The sequence below is a fragment of the Geotrypetes seraphini genome, chromosome 15 (assembly GCF_902459505.1).
Source record: "Geotrypetes seraphini chromosome 15, aGeoSer1.1, whole genome shotgun sequence".
NCBI classification, from domain to species: domain Eukaryota; kingdom Metazoa; phylum Chordata; class Amphibia; order Gymnophiona; family Dermophiidae; genus Geotrypetes; species Geotrypetes seraphini.
This window is the reverse complement of record NC_047098.1, coordinates 27598466-27611988: the sequence shown is the minus strand read 5'-3', so window position 1 is coordinate 27611988 and position 13523 is coordinate 27598466. Positions and strand designations below refer to the sequence as shown.

Genomic DNA, 13523 nt, shown 5'->3' with positions numbered 1-13523 from the left:
TGCGATAGCAGTTTTAGCACGCACAGAATTGCCACGCGCACTAGACTCTAACACCAGCATTGAGCTGGCGTTAGTTTTAGCCGCGTAGCAAGGTTTTAGCGCATGCTAATTTTCTGCGTGCGCTAAAAACGCTAGCGCAGCTTAGTAAAAGAGGGGGTTAGTGGAAGGATTTCTTGCCTTACCAATCTGTTATATGTTTTTGAAGGGGCTAATAAAAATGTGGCTAAAAGTGATTCGGTTGAACTGGAGGTGAATTTTAGAAAGGACATACAAATTGGAAGTGAGCTACGCAGGTCAGGACATCTCAAGTTTCATTTGTATTTTAGAACAGCCTGACTAAAATACACGACGGAACGGATGTTTATCCAACATACTTGTCCCAAGCTGTCTTGAATTCAGATACACTTTTCATTTCCATTACCTTCACTGGGAGACTGTTCCAAGCATTCGCCATCCTTTCTGAGGTTACGTCTGAATTTATCCCCGTTCACCTTCATTCTGTGCCTCCTCATTTCAGAGCTTCCTCTCAACTGAGACTATCCTCATGCACATTTCTGCAATGTAGATATTTAAACAATTTTATCATATTTCCCCTTTCCTCTTGTGAATTTTGTGTTTTTTTCAACTAACCTTTTATTTTAATTTTTTGTTGAGTCACTAGATTTGTCTGTGTACCACATTATAAGGGATACATTTGGCTATTGGAATCCACTCCTTAAGATCATTTGTTCCTAATTTTTGCAATTTTGATGATACTGGAACATAGCTAATATAACTTTTACAGATCATGCTTCAAAACTGGATAGAGACTGTCCAATCAGCATGCATTATTTCTGACCAATCAGGAGGCTGCTTTCATCAGCCAATCACAGTCCAGACATCTAAGTAACTGGGCTGCTATAAAAAGTGTAGGCTTTTTGGATTTCATACACTTTCTGCATCAGCCTTGAATAAGACTCAGACCCTGACACTGGAGGAATGTGTTTGTGAGTTCGTGTATCAGTGATGAGCAAGGAAGGATTTTCGTGCAGCCAGATCACCAACAAAGTTGGCCGCAGTCACAGCGCAGTAGTAAAGATTGTACAAAAGAAGAAAGTAATGGGTTCAATGGTAGGCAAGCCTCAGTCCAGTCATCCACATGCATCAACATCATGCTGACTGTGCACTTGACGCATTTCATTGATCAATCGCAAGTTGACCTCACCTCAGTTACTGAGTGAGTGGTCAGACAACTGTCATGTCAGTGTCACCTCACCAAGAGTTTGTCGATGGTACCTGCAGTTTGGTCTGCAGGGCTGCAAAGCACACAAGAAATCACTGATGACTGACTTATAAAGGCAGAACCGGATTGAGTGGACACAGAAGCATTCAAGCTGGACATGTGAAATGTGGGAAAAGATGTTTTTCAGCGATGAAAGCACCTTCTGTCTGTTTGGTAACCAGGCCCATACCTACCTGAGGAGGTTTCTGGGAGAAGTGTTCAAGCCTGAATGCCTCAACCTCACTGTGAAGCATCCTTTGAAGGTCATGGTCTGGGGCTGCATGGCTGACAGTGGCGTCTGACATCTGCACATTGTTGATGGAATGGTCAACTGAACCAAAAACATTATAATGCTGCAAAAAAGATGCACGGGCCATCAGCTCAGCAGCTGTTTCCAAGCTAGTTCCTATTTCAAGATGACAACGCACATTGCCAACACTTCAAACAGGTGATCAGCTGGAAGCGTCAGAACATAAGACTAGCTTTACTGGGTCAGACCAATGGTCCATCAAGCCCAGTAGCCCGTTCTCACAGTGGCCAATCCAGGTCCCTAGTATCTGACTAAAACCCAAAGAGTAGCAACATTCCATGCTACCTATCCAAGGCAAGCAGGGGCTTCCCCATGTCTTAATAACATCAAGTCAATCTCCAGTTCTGAATCTGATTGAGAACTTGTGGCACAAGGTGGCCTGAGAGATATCCAAGAGACATCCAAATCAAAAGATGAGTTGACTTAGTCACTCACTGCAGCCTGGAACTGTGTTGTCACCAATGATCATCTCATCAAACGGGTCCACTCAATGCTGACCCGGTGCAGATAGGTGATCAAGAACAAAGGGTGACCCATCAAATACTGAGCCACCACTAACACACAAAATGGCCTTTTTCAAGGCCACCTATACGAATATGAAGGATAGATGACACTCGTATGTACTTTTTTTGGCCAGTGAAGTACATTTACACAGAAAAATTATTAACATGGCAACTTTAACAAACAAACTCAGAAATTTATGGCCAAGCTAGAATAAAAAGTAGATTCTAATAACCACATGTATTCCTTATAATGTGATACACAGACAAATCTAATGAGTCAACAAAAAAATTAAAAGGTCAGAAAGTTGAAAAAATACAAAATTCACAAATGGTTCCAGACTTTTGCCCACTACTATATTCAGATCTTTAAGTCTGTCTCCATATGCCTTATGCTGCAAATCTCCAACCATTTTAGTAGCCTTCCTCTGGATCAACTCCATCCTGTTTATATCTTTTTGAAGGTGCAGTCTCCAGAATTGTACACAATATTCTAAATGAGGTCTTATCATCAGTACCACCTTTTTCCTATTGGCTATTCCTCTCCCTATGCACCCAAGCATCCTTCTAGCTTTCACTATCGCCTTTTCTACCTGTTTGGCCATCTTAAGATCATCACACCCAAGTCCCACTCTTCTGTCGTGCACAAAAGTTCTTCACTCCCTAAACTGTACTGTTCCCTTGATTTTCTGCAGCCCAAATGCATGACCTTGAATTTCTTAGCATTAAATCTTAGCTGCCAAATTTAAGACTGTTCATCAAGCTTCACTAAGTCCTTCTTCTTTTGTCTACACAATCAAGGGTGTCGACTCTATTGCAGATTTGTCCACAAAGATTACCAGACAGCCCTTCAGCAATATCACTTACAAAAATGTTGAAAAGATTTCAGATGTGTTACTCAGATGTAAGTTGCTTGATTTCAACTCTCCATATTTATTGTAAACACTCCATCATTATGGAGTTGAAGTCAAGCAATCTACATCTGAGTAACATATCTGAAATATTTTCCTTCCTATTTTACCAAGTGTTGTAGTCTGTTGATATAGTTAGAAGACTTACTTTTTGAATGTGTGGGAGTTATCAGTTGTGTAAATCTAAGCCTAACACAATCTGATGAGTATCATGCACTGATGTTACCATTAACACGTGGCCAATTAAAAAAATTATTGTGTGGTAAATTGGGTGGTAAATAAGGGGCTTGGCACTAATCTTGATAGATTTGGAAAAAGCATTGCTTTTCCCTGCAAGTAAGAAGTATGGAATCTATCTACTTTTTGGAATCTTGCCATTCATTTGTGAACTGGTCAATGTTGAAAATTGGATATTGGGCTTGAGGGACCTTTGGTCTAACCTACTATGGCAGTTCTTTTGTTTTTAAATGAGTCTTTGAAGAGCTATACATATACGGGGATGATTTTATAAAACATAGTAACATATACATAGTAGATGACGGCAGATAAAGACCCAAATAGTCCATCCAGTCTGGAACATTCGGGTCTTTATCTAAAGCTTCTCTTTTGATAAATCAGTGTTTCACCTATATAAATAAGCATTTACAAAACTGTCCAGGAATGTACACGCATAAAAATGTATATTACCGATGCACAGTGATACACAAACAAAACCAGTATAAGCATTCTTGGGGACAAGAAATGGGTGGGGCTTGAAAAAGCTGGGAGATTTATATTTATAATAAACTATGTATATATCATAAGTACATAAGAAAAGCCATACTGGGTCAAACCAATAGTCCATCTAGCCCAGTATCCTGTTTCCTCAGTGGCTAATCCTGGCAGAATCCCAAATAGTAGCAATATTCTATGCTATCAATCCCAGGGCAAGCAGACTATGGTCTTTTTTCCTGCAGGAACTTGTCCAAACATTTTTTAAACCCTGCTGTTACAACATCTCCCGGCAATACATTCCAAAGCTTAACTATTTATTAAGTGAAAAAAAGATTTTCTCATATCTGTTTTAAAAGTATTTCAATGTAACTTCATTGAGTGAACCTTTGGGCCTCTTCTATTAAATTGCACTAGCAGTTTCTAGCGGGGAGCCACGTCAGGAGCAGCGCGGGCCATTCAGTGTGGCTCTCTGCGCTAGAAACTGCTAGCACAGTTTAACAGAAGAGGGGGTTAGTCTTTGTAATTTTTGGAAAAGTAAAAATCAATTCACTTTTACCGTCCTACATCACTCAGGATTTTGTAGACCTTAATCTTATCCCCTCCCCCCAGTTGTCTCTTTTCCAAGCTAAAGAGCCCTAATCTTTATAGCCTTAAAAATAGACACAACAGATTTACCAATGTGCCTTCTAGCCTAAGACCCTGTTATAAATTACCCTCTACATCAGGGGTGTCAAAGTTCCTCCTCGAGGGCCGCAATCCAGTCGGGTTTTCAGGATTTCCCCAATGAATATGCATGAGATCTATTTGATGCACTGTTTTAATTGTATGCTAATAGATCTCATGCATATTCATTGGGGAAATCCTGAAAACCCGACTGGATTGCGGCCCTCGAGGAGGGACTTTGACACTCCTGCTCAACATGCACAAGGCTTTCAGCACAACTCTGCCATCTGCAGGATGCTGGCTGAAACCTGAATGAGCTTTACAAGCTACCGTGTCTAAAACACTAAATACAACTCTGCCACCTGCAGGAAGCTTGGAACTCAAATGAGTTTTAACAAGGTCCTGTATCTGAATGATGCCAGTCACCGAAAAAAAAGAGGAAATAACTACTACTAAGTTGTGTAGATGGAAAATAAAATCAATAGATCGAATCAAAAACTCCCCAACCCTGAGATATCCTCAGGGGAGACAAATTAGATTGTAAGCTCTTCTGAGCAGGGACCATCTATTGAATACATCTCAATTGTAGCTAGCAGCAGGCATCCTACTGTCATCTGGCAGTCAATCGGTATGCATGTTTTTTTTTTTTTTTAAAAAAAAGCTCCCCAAAGCAGGACGCCTATACTGTAGGCATCCCTCTTGCCAATCACAAGGAAGGGGTTGGCAAAAAGGAGTGGGCATCCCTCCTGTTGATTTTGCGAGTGCTGTCAGGGGTTCTCTGCCGCTGCTGGTTCAAATGATTGCCGGTAGGGAGAGGTGGGCTCAAAAGCATAATACTTCTGTGCAGCTCAAAGTGGATTAGTGGAAATCTTCATTATTAGTTTACAAAAATATACTAATTGATTCATTATATTTACGCTTATTCTGAGAGTTTTCTATACACCCTTCCTGACATGCAAGTTAAATGGGTTAACAGACTAAAATCTTTATGAGGGGGTGTCTCTTTCAGTGTCTAATATTCATTCTAGCTTACAAAGATTACAACCAGAAAAAGACTACCAGTACATTCGGGATAAATGGGAGAGAATTACAGCTTAATTTGGAACAATGGAATGTAGCACATACTTTAAGGACGACACCTGGGGTGATATCATGTGCATGGTTAAGAGAAATGTATTATAGGGTAACTTTACGTGCCTATTTTACTCGTGTGCAGTTGTTTTATAGTGGAGGTCTTTCAACTCCACACTGTGTCATAAATATGGGATGGGAAGTCATACTTTGGGACATGCATTTTGGTTTTGTCCCTTTATTCAGCACTTCTGGAAGTGAGTAACATCTTTTTTTTAAAATATATATTATCTTTATTAGCAATTGCAAAGGGATCATACAACCAGGATCACAACAAGCAGAACAAACAGATCAGGCATAGATACCAACTCTAGAAACCCATGACAGCAAAGGAGTCACAAAACAGGAACCCAATGGTCGGATGCCTGTCAGAATTAATTGGAAGATCTTTGCGATGTTCTCCGACCCATTTTATTTTGGATTTACCAGAGGCTTTTGGACACTTACCTAAGGGGCATAAGACGCTGTGTAGGAGGATGAGTTTATTGGCAAAAAAATATATTCTTCAATATTGGACGATCCCTGACCCACCAAAGTTTTGGCATTGGAGGAACCAGTTACATCAGTTGGCCATCTGGGAAGCTAGAGATGCTGGAAGGGCTAGGAAGCAAAAAATGCTGTTTTTGCAGATCTGGGATCCATATTTGCAAACATTACATCCTAAAGGTCGAAGTGCAGTTTTAAGTTGGGTATCCTAATTGGTTTTTTATTTAGTAGGATTGGTGTTTTGACGAGATGGGGTAGAGAGTACCATTGGGTGGTGAAAGGAAGGGGGGGGCTTGGGGAGGAGATGTAGAGAGTATTTATATGTGTTTGTTATATTATTATATTTGATGCATCATTATTGTATTTAGCATTTGTGTCTTCAACTGTATTTGATATTGTTTGCATCAATAAAAATTGTTTAAATCTAAAGGTAAAAAAGGAACAGGTAAAGAACAATTGTAAGCAATTATTTTACCTGTTAAGAGCACAGAATATGTACTGCATGCAGTCTCAAAAGAGCTCATTGAATTTGTCTGCATAATCGAGGGGATTCTACAAAGGGCACTCAAACTTGGGTGTGATCCTGAGATGTGAGCGTAACAAAATTGGGTAATGAGCCTATTAATGTCAATAATCAGGCGCTAACAATTATTGATGCTCATTGGCACCAGTTTGGATTCGTGCATGTATCCTGCTATGCACTATTCCAAAATTCCATGGTACGCAACCCAAAAGGGCGCGTGGCCACGGGAGGGTCAGGGGAACAAAGATTTGGACAATTTGATGCGTACACTCTTTTACAGGTTGTGAGACCCAAAACGGTCCATGTTTTGATCAACACGTCTTCATCAGGGGTCCCAAAAGACAATGGTTTCAATGGACATGCAGCAAATCTGCCTAATCTGTATTCTGTGTCGATAATGTTACACTACTGAAAATCCTAAGGCCCAAATTCTGTATAGAACGCCTGGGAGAGGTGTCCTATACAGAATCGGGCCTACACTAAACCCCGATTCTGTAACCGGCGTCCATGTTACAGATGCTGGTTAGAGAATCAGGTTAGATTAGACAGGGCCGCTACACTTATCGCGGCAAGGGATATGTATAGCGGCCGCCTGTCCAATTGCCGGCAGGAGGATGCCCAACTCCTCCTGTCGGATCCCCGGACCCCTCTCCCCCCAAACTGGTAACCGCTGGCAGGAGGATGCCCAACTCCTCCTGCCGGAACCCCACGGACCCCTCCCCATGCTAACGATGACCCCCCCCAACTAACCTCCCTCCCCCAACTAATCTTTAAATGTTGGTCTGCTGGACGGGTCTTGCTGCCGTCCAGCCGACAGGCCCACCTCGTGGAAATGAGACGGGCCCGCCTCTTCCCGGCCCATCCCCGCTAAATCTAAGGCCTGATTGTCCCAGGCTTTTGAAGCCTGGACCAATCAGGCCTTAGGCATAGTGGGTCCGCCCATCCCCACTAATCCTAAGGCCTGATTGGCCCAGGCTAGGCACCTTTGTAGAAGCAGGGAGATCTCTTGCCGCAATAAGTATAACGGCCGCGTCTACTTACAATGTAGCGTCTCTTCCTCTACTAGGGAGATGTGTAGGGCCGCCTAGGTCCGCCTAAGGACCTTAGGGGAGCTTAGGCGTTTTACGGGCCTCCCTAGGCTCCCGGAGGTGCCTTCAATATAGGCGGCCTGCCTGGAGAGCATTTTTTTTAAAAACGTGCATCCCAATTGGCTGATTAGGCAGCTGTAGGACGCCTACAGCTGCCTAAAATCGAGACACACTTTGTAGAGTCAAGGCCTAAATGTTTAGTATGGCATTAGAGAGACAAAATAAAAATATTTGTAAATTATTGCATAGAACTGGTCCCTAGGGTCAATCTTTGTAGCATTCCACTCATCGTCTTTCCCCCCCCCCCCCCCCCCCAGTGAATTATTTACTACCACACTATGGGCTCCTTTTACAAAGCCACGGTAGTGATTTCCGTGTGGCAAATGCAACACTGCAAGCGCAATTCCTATGGGCTGCATCATAATTGGCATGCTGGAACTTGCTACTGCAGTTTTGTAAAAGGGGCCCCCTGATCTAATGCTCTGGTGTCTCCCCCGAAAAAAAAGAAAAATGGCTCAGACTTTTGTCACATAATGTCTGGTAAAAACCTGCTGTCTTGGATCCTGCAGCTCATTAAACTCAAGATGCTGCACCAGCCTTTCCTGCTGAAGAGTCTCCGTCAATTTTTCTATCACTAAAGCTTGAGGAACTGGTCTATTATGTCCAAACTCCTCCCTATAACCACTTTTATGGAGAGGGACAACTGATCTTTTTCAGCCTCATGAATCCAGTCCTGTCCTCAAAGTTTTTTGTTCTATTGAGCAGATCCTTCAGCAGACCTCCCAAAAGTATCCAGTCCAAGCCCATAGATTTTTCACTTTCAGTTTTTCTGGTCCCACACAATGTCCTATGTAAAGCTTGGCATCTACCCCACTACCATATGTACACTTACCAATAATCAGCGGTCCTTCTCCAATCATCTCTACAGTGCACATGTCCCCTAAATTTTAGCTAATGTATATTTTTATGATTTTGTACACCGCCTAGAAGTCTGATTAGGCGGTCTAAAAAATTTTAAATAAACTTGAAGGATGACATAAGACATTTCAAATGGCTGAGAGGGCTGGGGCAAGGGTTCCCCTCAGAGTTTGCTGAGCAGAAATTACACATCTGGTCCAACTATTTCAAATGCTGGTAAAAGGGAAAAGCAGAAGCCAGAGATATGACAGACAGGGTATCCTTAATTAAGATTTCTGGATTTTAAGGAAATTGGGTGACTTGGCCTCCTGTCTTTCCTTCTTTTGCTTATCACCTGAAGTATAAGATTGTGTGTGTGTATAAGTAGGGGGGGAATTGCAGTCCTTCTCCCTCCCCCCACCTTATCCTATCCTAGCTCTCATTTACTGTCTTCTCTTCCATTTTCTCCATTTCCTTCCCTGTCCTCCCTTCCTTTTTCTTCACACTCTTAACCCCTTCCCTCTCAACCTTTTTCTTTCCTTCACTCTCTCACTCCTCCCATTACTTTGTATGCCTTTGGGATCTTCCACTGGCTGGCCCTAATCTTTCTCTCAGATATTATTTATTTGGGTGAGCCTAATGGCTCCTCTTCTGCTGCCAGCAGCTCCTTACGAGTACAGTCCCTCCATCTCATCCCACTTTTCTTACACTTGCCTGTTTGTTTCCATATTCCTTTTAAAATTCATTTTGAATCATAACACACTCGACTCTGATCAACCTCCCTATTTATCATCTTTGATCATTCCTTACACCTCTTCCCGAGCCCTTCGCTCTCTCGCTGGGGACCATTTGGTCCTTCCAGATCCAATACAGGCTCACTATGAATCCAGTAGAACAGTGGTTCTCAACCCTGTCCTGGGGGATCCCCATCCAGTTGGGTTTTCAAGATATCCCTAATGAATATGCATAAGACATATTTGCATGCCTGTCTCCTCCATTATATGCAAATCTCTCTCATGCATATTCCTTAGGGACATCCTGAAAACCCAACTGGCTGGGGGTCCCCTAGGATAGGGTTAGAACCACTGCACTAGAACATCAACCTTTTACTTTGTTACCCTGAAACTTTGGAACGATCTTCCCCTGTATCTCCGCTCAAAACCAACCCTTTCCAAAATTAAGGTTTTACTGAATCCTACTTTTTCTGTAAGGCCTTTAATTTAGAGATCACTTGATCCATTTCCTAAACTGTTCCTGACCTGTTGGGAATTCAGACAGCACACAGGATGCTTTTATCTTTGTCTGGTGTGAAGGTGAAGCTGTCCTCTCATGTTTTAATTGGAGCTCCTTTCCTTATTGATTTTATTATTATAAACCGAATTGACCCATTTGATGGAAAAGGTTGAATATCAAGCACTAATAAATCAAAAAGGTCAGCTCTTTGTTTTCCCTGTTTAGCAATTTACCTTCCAGTCATGCCTTGAACATCTAAACTTCTTTTCCTCTTTCAGCTTAACCAGATATTTATCCCTTGGTTTTTATTTTTCCCAAGATCCCTTGTATGTCTTGAATGTTGTTTACCCTTACTAGCATCTTCTGAAAAATTAATCTCTTTCCTCTTAATTTTATATATTTTTCAACACAAAGATTTCTATAGCTCCTTTTAATCTAGTTTACTGTTCTTCCATGTCATCTGTACCCTTCTTGATGCATTTACCCATTTTATCAAAACTTAGAACAGTAGACTCTCTGTTAACCGGAATTCAATTAACCAGAAAAAAAATCTAAGAAATACTGTAATACTTAAAATAAAAAGGAAAATAATTTCCACCACAAATTGATTTTAAATATAAACTTAGGCAAAGCCTGGGTGTACTCGGGTGTGGCCGGCCAACACATGACTGACAGTTTGTCTGGAACAGTTTATGATATGGCATAGTATGGGGTATAGTATTAGTTAGACCTATTTTTAATAGTAACTCTCAAGCAACCAGAAACTACATTTATCCGGCATCTATCAATCCCCATGTATGCCAGTTAACTGAGAGTTTACTGTACTTATTACAAAGAAACACAGTTCTGAGTTCCCTATTCTTTCTGAGCCGATAGTAATGTAATGTAATGTAATTTATTTCTTATATACCGCTACATCCGTTAGGTTCTAAGCGGTTTGAAGAAAATATACATTAAGATTATAAATGAGAAGTAAGAAGGTACTTAAAAAATTCCCTTACTGTCCCGAAGGCTCACAATCTAACTAAAGTACCTGGAAATTAATAAAGAAGAGAAAATAAAGATGGTTGAAAAAAGAAAAATTCTATGTGAATTTATAGGATGGAAATTAAACTGACAGTGAAGAACTGTATGAAAAATACATATGGAATTCAGTTAGAGAGGGTAGGTTACAATCTATTTATGGTATTTGTTTAATTGGAAGGTGTTAAGGTGGGTAATTTGGGGGAAGGTTATCTGAAGGTAGGTGAATCTTCTGGAGGTAAAAGAGGAGGGGTTAAGATATTTGGATGAATTTTTTGAAAAGCAAGGTTTTGATTTCTTTTCTGAATGTTTTGAAGTTGTCTGATATTGTCATAAGATTGGAGATGGAATGGTTGATTTTTGCTGCTTGTGTTGCTAGAAGGTTGTCAAACATTTTCTTGCGTTGTGTGCCTTTGAGTGGGGGGAAGGCGAAAGGGTTCGAGGTTCTTCTGTGTCTTGAGGTGGAGATTTGGTTTAAGCGGTTATTTAGATAGGAGGGGGAAGAGCCGTGTAATGCTTTGAATATCAGGCAGTAGAATTTGAATTGGATTCGTGCTTGTATGGGTAGCCAGTGAGAGTCTAAGAAGGCAGTTGTTATGTGATCATATTTTTTGAGTGAGTAGATCAATCTGAGGGCGGTGTTTGGTATGGTCTGGAGTTGTTTTATCATAGTGGCTGGACAAGGAAGATATAGGGAGTTGCAATAATCCAGCAGACCTAAGACTAGGGATTGGACGATTAGTCTAAATTGTGCTTGGTCAAAGAATTTTCTGATTTTACGGAGATTTCTCATGGTTAGAAAAGCTTTCTGGGTTGTTTTGTTGATCTGGGGATGCATTGTGCAACATCTGTCTATCGTAACTCCTAGGAGTTTTAGTTCGGGTTGTATTGGGTATTTTTGATTTTCAGTTCAGTGATGGTAGGAGTTTGGGCTTTTTCGAGCAAAAGGAATTTTGTTTTTTCAGAATTTAGTTTTAGTTTGTGATCCATCATCCATTTTTCTACTGTGTCTAAGGTTGTTTCTAGCTTTGTTGTGGTGGTGGTCTCTGATGGGTCGAATGGGAGGATTATGGTGATGTCATCAGCATAGCTGAAAGATGTGACATCTAGGGTATCTAAAGTGGCTCCTAGGGAGGAGATAAAGAGGTTGAAGAGCGTAGGTGAGAGAGGTGATCCTTGTGGAACTCCGCAGGTACTTTCTGGACATATATGATTCAAGGGAATCTTAAAAGCAGATCTCCAGGATAGCAATAATATCTAGGTTTTCTTTTATCATTGGGTCTTGAATATCTGGAATTTTATTGCCTCTCACGCAGAACACTATTATTCACCCTTCCGAATTCCAAAGGATGCCAATTCAAAAGATTCCTCGACAAGACACTGTCCTTCAACAGGAAGGTGGAACAAAACTCTAAGTGACTTACTCCTTAACTCATCATCATACCAATCATTCAGAAGATCACCAAGAACCCATTTACTTGATAAATTCATTTAAACTTCCTCAAACAATTTCCTCTACGTCTACTTGCATGCTCCTGCCTTCTGAAACTGTATATGTAATTATGTTACATGCCTATTTGTTTACTCCTATTTCATGCTGTTGATGTAGCTTTGCTGCATTCCTGCAGCCTCTCTTGTTGTAAACCATCTTGAACTGAAAGATATGACAGGATATAAATAAAGCTATTATGATTATTATTAATGTACATAAGGGGACCAAGCTGGGCATCCTGTCTTTCATGGTAGACAAGCTGGATCACTTGGAAATACCTGCCAGATTTTAATAGCAAGATCCATTCTTTGTTGCTTATTACCAGATGTAGGATGTGGCAATCAAAATACCCATTCAGCTAGTAAATGATAATAATAATAATAACAACTTTATTCTTCTATACCGCCACAATCTTGCGACTTCTAGGCGGTTTACAATCAAGAGAGCTGGACATTCAGCGAATTACAGTATGCAGATATTCAGAGGAAATACAGAGAGCAGAGACTTCAAGAAAGCAAGAATGTAGAAATACAATTTGCTGAGCGAGAGTACAAGATATACAGTTTGGTAGGTAATGTCCGAGAGGACCTGTTTGGAATAAGCCGCATGTTTCAGAAAATACAGCGAAAAATTGCGATATGATAAAGATAACAGTTTATATGTATCACAGTACCGTGAAATTCAAGTGGACTAAGGAGGGGGGAGGGGGAGGGGTAGGAGGTAGGGGCACTGTTATTGGGGAGAGAGAGGGGAGAGCGGGTCAATTGTTTAGGTATTTCAGGAAAGGTATGTTTTTAGGCGCTTCCTAAATTCCCCATAGGTAGTGGGCGAAAGCAGTAGATGGACCCATCTACTAAAAACATATCAAAATCCTGCTAGTTTTAGGCTTTTAGTTATCTCTTACTTTGCCTGCCAGCTTTATACCTCCCCTCCCTGGTACTCAAGAGAAACCTTATAAGAGCATTTTAATGTTTTACTCTATCATCTTCATTTGCTTGTTGGAGGATGACAACCTGAATCAATTAACATTTGTCTGCTAATTCCCCTCCTGTAGTTTAAACACTAGCCGATGTATAATCAACTTCTCTCACTTCAGATTCCTTTTTTTTCCTTACAGATAGATAGATGTAAGCTATCAATACAAGTTTTTTTTTTTGTTTTTTTAAAATTTTATGTAGGTACAACTTCTAACATATCTAAAAGTACACCAGTTATTCCAAGCATGGATAAGGCAAATAATTACAAAGGTCAGAGTAGTGCCCAGCTGTACTACCCTCCGGAAAAGCAGAAG

The 13523-nt window shown here is 40.8% G+C and overlaps 1 long non-coding RNA gene across 1 annotated transcript in view; it reads left to right on the top strand.

Moving 5' to 3' along the window:
• LOC117349433 overlaps window positions 1-6242 on the top strand; it is a 34390-nt gene extending 28148 nt beyond the window's left edge. Inside the window, exon 3 of the long non-coding RNA XR_004537160.1 lies at window positions 5731-6242. This is a non-coding gene — a long non-coding RNA (uncharacterized LOC117349433). The remainder of the gene's footprint in view (window positions 1-5730) is intronic.
• The last annotated feature ends 7281 nt before the right edge of the window (window positions 6243-13523 follow it).